This window comes from Hordeum vulgare, chromosome 3H (assembly GCF_904849725.1).
Source record: "Hordeum vulgare subsp. vulgare chromosome 3H, MorexV3_pseudomolecules_assembly, whole genome shotgun sequence".
NCBI lineage: Eukaryota > Viridiplantae > Streptophyta > Magnoliopsida > Poales > Poaceae > Hordeum > Hordeum vulgare.
Window position 1 is genome coordinate 182,796,860 of NC_058520.1, and position 9,591 is coordinate 182,806,450.

A 9,591-nucleotide genomic window follows, 5' to 3' on the forward strand; every position below is an offset into this window, starting at 1 on the left:
CTCCTACAGTGCGCCCTTGACCCTGGCTTTAGGTAGCGCCGTGTCCTCAGCTTGCCGTGCATAATCCAGGTATGCGCCAACTGTCCGAGCTCCTGCTCACCATTGGTGTTGCTCGAGCGTGGGTTCTGGTGTTGCCCATAAAGGGAACACGGGATGTGGGATTGAGACAGTTCACATAGCAACCCACAGCAAGGCAAAGGATGCCCATCCAACTGGCAGGGAGCGGAGGTGGACCCAAAAAGGTGGATGTTGACTCCAAGGAGTCTCAACAGTACGCTTGTCAGTAAGAGGAGCAAGAAGATCCTGGATATACTTCTCTTAGCAAATAAAGAAGCCATCAAAGGTAGATTCAGGGAAGTAGCGATGAGGACCAAGGTCAGACATAAGAAACTCACTGTGACGAGGCTTCACAAAGGCAATGGACTTAAGAGTCGTGCAGGATCATGAGCACCCGTTGAAAAACGAGCGTTATTAACCACAGAGACAACGCTCAAACCAGTCATGAGGGGTTTGCTAAAGAGCATATAGAGAACGCCGAAGGTGACAAACGATGCCGGCTGGAAAAGAATACCCAAGTGGTGGCTACATGTAGGCATTGTTGACATCAATCTGAGAGATAGATAGATAGATAGATAGATAGATAGAGGGAGAGCCTATGTTGGCAAACAGAAGCACATCGAAAAGTGTGCCAATAGTGGTCATTTGGGCCATACAAGAGCAAATGTCTCATCGTAGTCATGACTATGTTCTCGCCACTAGACGAGCTTTGTAAAGCTCTAGAGTAACATCATAGTCTCACCCTTGTGGGCCTAGTTACAAGTAATGAGACGAGCAAGAGGAGGAAGGGAAATGAGATTCCACTGGCCGACGAGGTGAAGAGCATTTGATGCCATCACATGCTGCCATTGTGGATGAAAAAAATGTCATGATAAGAAGTCTTCTTGTGAAGAGCACCGCAATAACTAACCATAGCAGTCAATAGGCAGAAGCGGGCGAGCTCGAAAGCCATAAGTAGGCAGATCTGGAGCTATGTGTTGCCAACAGAAGAAGACATAGTAGTTGAGGGAGATGACTCATTATAAGAATCCACAACACGCGAACAATGAGTGTAGTAAAGTCAAGGAAGATGAGCAAAAGAAGGAACATGCAAGACAAACTGCCAAGAGTGCCTCGACTATCGACTGGCAGGGAAGTTACATTGACAGTAAAAACATGAACATGAGAATCTAGATGTGGAATACCCAGTGGTGGCTGCACGTAAAACCCCTCATAAAATTCACCATTAAAAAAGACATTCTTAACATCAAGCCGAGACGGAGTGACGAATAAAGGCCGCAGCAAGATGTGTGTGAACAATTGTCGTATGGCCCGCATGAGCAAAAACTCTCATCGTAGTTAGGACCATGATTCTACTGAAAGCCACGAGCCACAAGACGAGCTTTGTATTGTTCAAGAAAACCATCAGAGCGAGTCTTAAACTTGTAGACGCACCAAGTAATGGGACGAACACGAGGAGGAAGGGACACCATATCTGATGTGCTGATGTGTTCAACAGTAGCAATATCCTCTACCATGGCAAGGCGCCATTTGGTATGAATAACATCAAGATAAGAAGTCTGCTCAAGAAAGTAGCGTCAACGTTTCATAGCCTAAGGCGGTCAACATGCAAAAGTGGACGAGGTGGCAAGCCATAAGAAGGCCGAGACGGGGAAGATGGCACATCAGTAGATGCATCCACAACACATGAACGACGTGTATAAAAGTGAGGCAAATGTGGAAGAATACGAGCAATAATCCTCGAGATAAACTCAGGTTATGGAGACAAGGAAGTCACCGGTGATGAAGGTTTAGAATCCCGTGATTAGCGAAGTGAGGAAATCATAGGAGATGATGGTGATGAATTTGGAATAATTGGTGAAGGAATGGATTAGCACTCAACAATAGTGATAGGTGAGGTAACTGATATCCTCCATTGAAAAGGTTGGGGAAGATGGTCACGGGTAGAAGGGAGCGGACTCATCAAAAGTCATACCGTGAGAAATAGTCACCCGATGACCAACATGATCCTAACAACAATATCACTTAGTATCCTAACAACACTCAACAGACTAAGTAGTAAGTTAGTAGTAAGTTTACATTCACGAGAGGTAGTAAGGACACATCAAACACAACCAAACAATTGAAGCGCTGAATAATTTGGAAACGATCAAAGACTCTCGAAAGGAGATGACCATGGTGGAAATGTAGACGTATTCAACCCAAAAGTGTGGCGTAAGAGAGGAAGTGACCATCCAAAAGTGTGGCGGAAGAGAGAGCAGTGACATTGAACCTACGAGCCGTCTCAATAGTTGACGATGCTTGCCCTCAGCCATGCCATTTCCGAGCATGAGAGAACTGAGCAAGACCACCCTGCTCAACAAGGATTGAACGCAACATCTTGGAGATTTATTCTCCACCAGAGTCATCACAGAATACAAGAATAGGTGTAGAGAACTTGGTGTGAACCATGGCAGCAAAATGCTTACACAGATAATACCTCACTACGAAAGGAAATAAAGTATATCCAGGTGTGTTGAGAGAAGTCATCTATAAATATAGTACTAGCGATGACCTCCTTTCGAGGTGAAAGGTGGACCCAGACATCAAAGTCAACAAGGTTGAAAGGATGTTGAGACATTGTCTCGCTATGAACAGAAGGTAACTATAGCTGTTTACCAAGCCGACAACCCAGACGGTTGAAAAACATCGTCGGAGACTGATCCAAGAAGACCACGTCAAACTAAAGATGCGAGATGAGAGCCACATAAGTGACCCTGGGCGACGATGCCAGTTCTAAGCATAACTGGTAGACAAGGTAATAGAGGTGGAGAGACTAGCAGCTGTAGCAGCAGTCACTTGATCCAGCTTCCTACGTGTCTGTGCGCTCTCCGTTACCCGCCGATCCGGCTTGCTGTGCTTCTCCTGTTTGTGGGTTGTGTGCCACGCACTTGATTAAGCACCCCATGTTACATGGGATGCGGGATTGAGACAGTTCACATAGCAACCCACAACAAGGCAAAGGATGCCCATCCAGACTGGCAGCGAGCGAAGGTGAACGTAAAAAGGTGGATGTTGACTCTATAGGAGTCTCAATAGTACGCTCGTCCGTAAGAGCAGCAGGAGCAAGAAGATCCAGGATATACTTCTCTTAACAAATAAAGATGAAGCAGTATGTTAGTTTCTGTGGGCAAGTAAGAGGATCCTTCTGTTTACCAAACAACATGTTAACAAATAAGAGGATCCACCTAGCGATGACCTTTTTTTGAGGCGAAAGGAGATGTACCCGGACAACAAAGTGAACAAGGTTGAAAGGATGTTGAGACACTGTCTTGGTATGAGCATAAGGTAACTATAGCTGTTTACCAAGCTGACAACCTAGACGGTTTAAAGACATCGTCGGAGACTGATCCAAGAAGACCACGTCAAACTAGGGATGCGAGATGAGAGCCACATAAGTGACCCCAAGCGACGATGCCTCTTCTAAGCATAACTGGTAGACAAGGTAACAGAGGTGGAGAGACTAGTGGTTGTAGCAGCAGTCACTTGATCCAGCATCCTATGTGCCTGTGCGCTCTCCGTTACCCGCCGATCCGGCTTGGTGTGCTTCTCCTGTTTGCGGGTTGTGTGCCACACACTTGATTAAGCACCGCACGTTCTCCTACAGTGCGCCCTTGACCCTGGCTTTAGGTAGCGTCATGTCCTCGGCTTACCGTGCATAATCCAGGTATGCGTCGACTGTCTGAGCTCCTGCTCACAATTGGTGTTGCTCGAGCGTGGGTTCTGGTGTCGCCCATAAAGGGAACACGGGATGTGGGATTGAGACAGTTCACATAGCAACCCACAGCAAGGCAAAGGATGCCCATCCAGACTGGCAGGGAGTGGAGGTAGACACAAAAAGGTGGGCTCGTACGTAAGAGCAGCAGGAGCAAGAAGATCCAGGATATACTTCTCTTAACAAATAAAGATGAAGCAGTATGTTAGTTTCTGTGGGCAAGTAAGAGGATCCTGCTGTTTACAACATGTTAACAAATAAGAGGATCCACGTAGCGATGACCTCCTTTCGAGGCGAAAGGAGATGGACCCCGGACATCAAAGTGAACAAGGTTGAAAGGATGTTGAGACACTGTCTTGGTATTTAGCATAAGGTAACTATAGCTGTTTACCAAGCCGACAACCCACACGGTTTAAAGACATCGTCGGAGACTGATCCAAGAAGACCACGTCAAACTAAGGATGCTCGATGAGAGCCACATAAGTGACCCCAGGCGACGATGCCACTTCTAAGCATAACTGGTAGACAAGGTAACAAAGGTGGAGAGACTAGCGGCTGTAGCAGCAGAGTCACTTGATCCAACATCCTACGTGCCTGTGCGCTCCCGTTACCCGCCGATCCGGCTTGGTGTGCTTCTCCTGTTTGCGGGTTTTGTGCCACGCACTTGATTAAGCACCCGACGTTCTTCTACAGTGCGCCCTTGCCCCTGGCTTTAGGTAGCGTCGTGTCCTCGGCTTGCCGTTCATAATCCAGGTATGCGTCGACTGTCCAAGCTCCCGCTCACCATTGGTGTTGCTCGAGTGTGGGGTCTGGTGTCGCCCATAAAGGGAACACGTGATGTGGGATTGAGACAGTTCACATAGCAACTCACAGCAAGGCAAAGGATGCCCATCCAGACTGGCAAATAGCGGAGGCGGACACAAAAAGGTGGATGTTGACTCCATAGGAGTCTCAATAGTACGCTCGTCCGTAAGAGCAGCAGGAGCACGAAGATCCAGGATATACTTCTCTTAACAAATAAAGATGAAGCAGTATGTTAGTTTCTGTGGGCAAGTAAGAGGATCCTGCTGTTTACCAAGCAGCATTTTAACAAATAAGAGGATCCACCTAGCGATGACCTCCTTTCGAGGCGAAAGTTGATGGACCCCGGACATCAAAGTGAACAAGGTTGAAAGGATGTTGAGACACTGTCTTGGTATGAGCACAAGGTAACTATAGCTGTTTACCAAGCCGACAACCCAGACGGTTTAAAGACATCGTCGGAGACTGATCCAAGAAGACCACGTCAAACTAAGGATGCGAGATGAGAGCCACAGAAGTGACCCCAGGTGACGATGCCTCCTCTAAGCATAACTGGTAGACAAGGTAACAGAGGTACAATCAATTCATGTTAACATATGAAGCAGCAACTTGATAACTAATTTTTTTGTAGGAACATACATGCAATTTGATATTTGTACACATGTTGTTGGTTAACACAGAGTACAGAAGTTGTTAAACAGCTACCAACAGAGGACGTGATTCATGTTAATTAACTGAACAATGCTCGTGCAGCTCTGAAGCTAAGTTTTGGGAGATTGTGAGGTCTAGGAGAATCCAATGCTGACAGGGAATATGCACCACCACTCTACTCTACCAGAATCATACAGTTTGGACTGTTTGCCTTAATTAGTTACGAAGGAATTATTAAGGAAGAGTGTTTGTGCAAGCAATAGGTAACAGGTGAGGCAAGGGTGTAATAGAGAATATGAAGCAGGAGTTGGTCTTGCTGCTGCTCAAAGAAAAAGTGTATGTGTACGGGGAGGAGGTGAAGGCGTCGACAAAGGAGCTTGCCATAGCTGCTAGCCGGCTCCGGGAATCCCTCATGCCAGAAGCACAACACCATGTCCTAGAGTATGTTCACGAACATCTATCTGCCTAATGCATGTAAGCAGGGATTGATCCATGCATGTATGTGATTGATTTTTTTGAACAATATGTGATTGATTTTTTTGAACAATATGTGATTGATTAATTAACTAAAACTTGAGAGGGTAAAAGGACAAGTGTTTTCAAATGGAGGAATATACTATACGTGCAGCTAATTACACACATATATGCATCATTCCGTAATAATTGAAAGTTTGGATATTAGGTATATGTCAAAGACCAGGGATCCTAATTGGCAATTCAGATACCATATTTTTCACTGTACATATCTCATGAACATTATGCTCTGTACCAGAATTGTCACCGTATCTCATCTTTGTTCTGGATTATATCTTTGCAGCTCCATAAAGTTATTAGAATAGTTTTACTTGCACATAGTAGGCTTGTTCAAATTAAATCACAAGAACATCATGAACTTGCTTGGTTACTATGGAGAAGGGCCTTCTTTCAAGGAGTTGTAGATTTTTTGAATATGCTCCCGGTTGGACACTTTTTCCAGTATGTACAGAATAGGGGCAGGTAAGAGTGCAACTTAGTTTTCGGCTCAGGCCTCACTAGCAATTATGTCATCCTCTTATTTGGTTGCAGGTTACTTGCCTTCTTCTTTCAACCCATCTCAAGAATTATAGTGTAGTTTCTGTGGGGCAGGTTAAAGAGCCCATGTTAGTTTTTCTTAATATTCCCGAGTACTCCTTTATTATTTATCAACTGAGGCATGATTGCTGTGTGCACTTCTGACCGAAGATGATCCTGTTGTTATTTGCTTTCAGAAAAGAAAGAGACGGCTCCATGTGCGCTTCTTAGCATTACATCAAATGGAATAATCAAATAGGGTTATATATCATCATATCTGTATACATAATATTTTCTATATAATTATTTACCGGTGTAGGCTCCTGTTGTTAGATGGTGAGCTTATGTTATTTTATGCCATGTAATTAAATTTATGTCCACCTTCTTAAGTGTTTGCTTGTTTCTGCTTTTATAGTATGGCTTGGTAGACCGAGGCCCTTTTGTGGAAAAAGATCCTGATATGTTCGACCATGCCGCTTTTTTCTTAATTCAATGACCTATTAATGTGTTTTGAGCATGAGTCATTTGTTTTCTCAAATATAGTTACTCTATTTTAGATTAGTAGTAATCCTTCTCTATGTTTCTGCAATTTCAATTCCTCATAGTTACTCTATTTTAGATTAGTAGTAATCCTTCTCTATGTGACATACTTGCTTGGTTACTATGGAGAAGTGCCTTCTTTCAAGGAGTTGTAGATTTTTTTAATATGCTCCCGGTTGGACACTTTTGGGGCAGGTAAGAGTGCAACTTAGTTTTCGGCTCAGGCCTCACTAGCAATTATGCCATCCTCTTATTTGGTTGCAGGTTACTTGCCTTCTTCTTTCAACCCATCTCAAGAATTATAGTGCAGTTTCTGTGGGGCAGGTTAAAGAGCCCATGTTAGTTTTTTTCATATGAGTACTCCTTTATTATTTATCAACTGAGGCATGATTGCTGTGTGCACTTCTGACCGAAGATGATCCTGTTGTTATTTGCTTTCAGAAAAGAAAGAGACGGCTCCATGTGCGCTTGTTATCATTACATCAAATGGAATAATCAAATAGGGTTATATATTATCATATCTGTATACATAATATTTTCTATATAATTATTTACTGGTGTAGGCTCCTGTTGTTAGATAGTGAGCTTATGTTATTTTATGCCATGTAGTTAAATTTATGTGCACCTTCTCAAGTGTTTGCTTGTTTCTGCTTTTATAGTATGGCTTGGTAGACCGAGGGCCTTTTGTGGAAAAAGATCCTGATATGTTCAACCATGCCGTTTTTTTCTTAATTCGATGACCTATTAATGTGTTTTGAGCATGAGGCAATTGTTTTCTCAAATATAGTTACTCTATTTTAGATTAGTAGTAATCCTTCTCTATGTTTCTGCAATTTCAATTCCTGATGTTTTCTGCACATCCCTCTTGTTATAGTCAGCAAGACAAGAAGAACATACTTGTGTATGAGTTCATGCACAACGAAAAGGAGCGCCTTAGCCGATGTTAAATTTGCTGTGTGGAATCAACAGCACGCTGTTGTATAGACACCTATGATTCTTTTGCAGTAAAACTTTGTCTCTGCAGTTGTATTTTGGATCTTTAGAACTGCAGGGTATGCTTAGTTTTTATATTTGCTGATTCAGGTTGTCTTAGCCTGCAGCACTCCGTCTAGGCTACTGCGTAGCCCATTTCCTTTGAAGAGGGTACATCCAAATGAAAACTTGGAATTACCTAATAGGTGCATACATGAACTATTGATGGTGTGAATAGAAAACACCGGCAATGGCACAGACGCTTGGCGACCTTCATGTCGTGCCTCCAAGGCAGGCCACGAGCAATGGCCCCCGTGAGGTCAGCCTTGCAAGGAAATAGGGCAAGGCCGCTGCCAATTATTCAAGATACACATAGTTTGCGTTTGTTGTTTACAGGTCAGTTTTTAACCATTTGACTTGTCTTTTATACAGTATAGTAGTTCGCAAAAAATAAACTTTTGATAAAGCATATAGGGGTATATAGTAGACCATTCTAGACTAGGGATGAAAATGGAGTGGAAACTTTCCGCTTTTCCGGAGGAAAAATGAAAATGGAGAGGAAATATGAAAGCGGAAATGGAAATTTGCAAAACGGAAATGGAAATGGAATTTTTAATGCAAAAACGGAAACAAAAATGGAAGAGTGTTTTTCGGTGGAACATATGTGGAAATGGAACTTTTCGTTTCCATGAATATGGAATTTCCCATTTTTACTATAGGCCTACGGCTGTTTTGTAGCCCAACCATCAAATAACACCTAATGAGACAATGAGCATAATGGATCATTTAAGGCCCAACTTATACTACCATATATGTACTCAGCTAGACCCTATACACAATTGTCATGTACTAATACAATACTAGGATATGTTGCTAACATAATCCAATTATTTTGTAGACATGTTAGCAATTCATTAATTCTTATTGTCCGTATTACTCTATGATTCAAGGGGTTTTAAAGTTCTGGTCAACGCCCACTTCTATTTCTGTATCCGCTTTGTATATCTATTTCTGTATCCGCTTTGTATTCGCTTCGTGTCTGTTTTCGGTAGTATCTGTTTCCGTATTCATTTTTGGGGTTTTTGTATTTGTTTCCACTTCTGTAAAACAATATGAAAACAAATGTGATAGCACTCAGTTCCGTCCGTTTCCGCTCCATTTTCATCCCTATTCTAGACCATATCTTGAATACATAGTTTATAATATTTTTTGGTTTTTAATATATGAGAGTTCCCATCTTAGTTAGTGGAACCGCTTTGCTTCACAGTATACAATGCTTTGCATGTCAGTATAATTCATAAGTGTTTTTTTGTTTTCAGGTGTTGATAATACGGTGAGTGGTTGAAGGGGAACTGGGGAAGCATGAGGAGAAGGGCAGTACAGAGGGTGGAATGAGCATGTGACTTGTATGGAATGAACAAATTTTCTTTTAAATGATTTGAGTGTATGCTGATACGTGCAAGTCAATCATATGAATTCCCAACTAGCTTGTGTGTGTTCAATATTTTGTTGTGCATTGATAAAATGTTTTCAGTGCCTGAGTGCGCAAGTTGAATTTTGAAACAGATGAGAGAACCACCATGCATAATGGAATTTGCCCTTCAGGAAGGTTCGGGTTTGCTGTTGTGATTAAAAGTATAGGAGATTTATATACCTATAATAGAACAGTTCCTCAAGCTAAAGGCTTCTGTAACATCTGAACTCTGTTTGTGCGATTTTTTTACCAGCATTGTAAAAGGCCATGTTGCACCGGTGTATTGGGTTTC

At 42.7% G+C, this 9,591-nt stretch overlaps 1 long non-coding RNA gene across 2 annotated transcripts; it reads left to right on the forward strand.

Moving 5' to 3' along the window:
• Nucleotides 1–6,917: 6,917 nt before the first annotated feature.
• On the forward strand, nt 6,918–9,311 carry LOC123443438. Of its 2 annotated transcripts, XR_006630668.1 has the most exons (3): nt 6,918–7,191; nt 7,295–8,221; nt 9,145–9,311. It is a non-coding gene; the product is annotated as an uncharacterized LOC123443438 (long non-coding RNA). The 2 variants fall into 2 exon arrangements; XR_006630667.1 differs by having other exon boundaries at nt 6,918–8,221.
• Nucleotides 9,312–9,591: the final 280 nt, after the last annotated feature.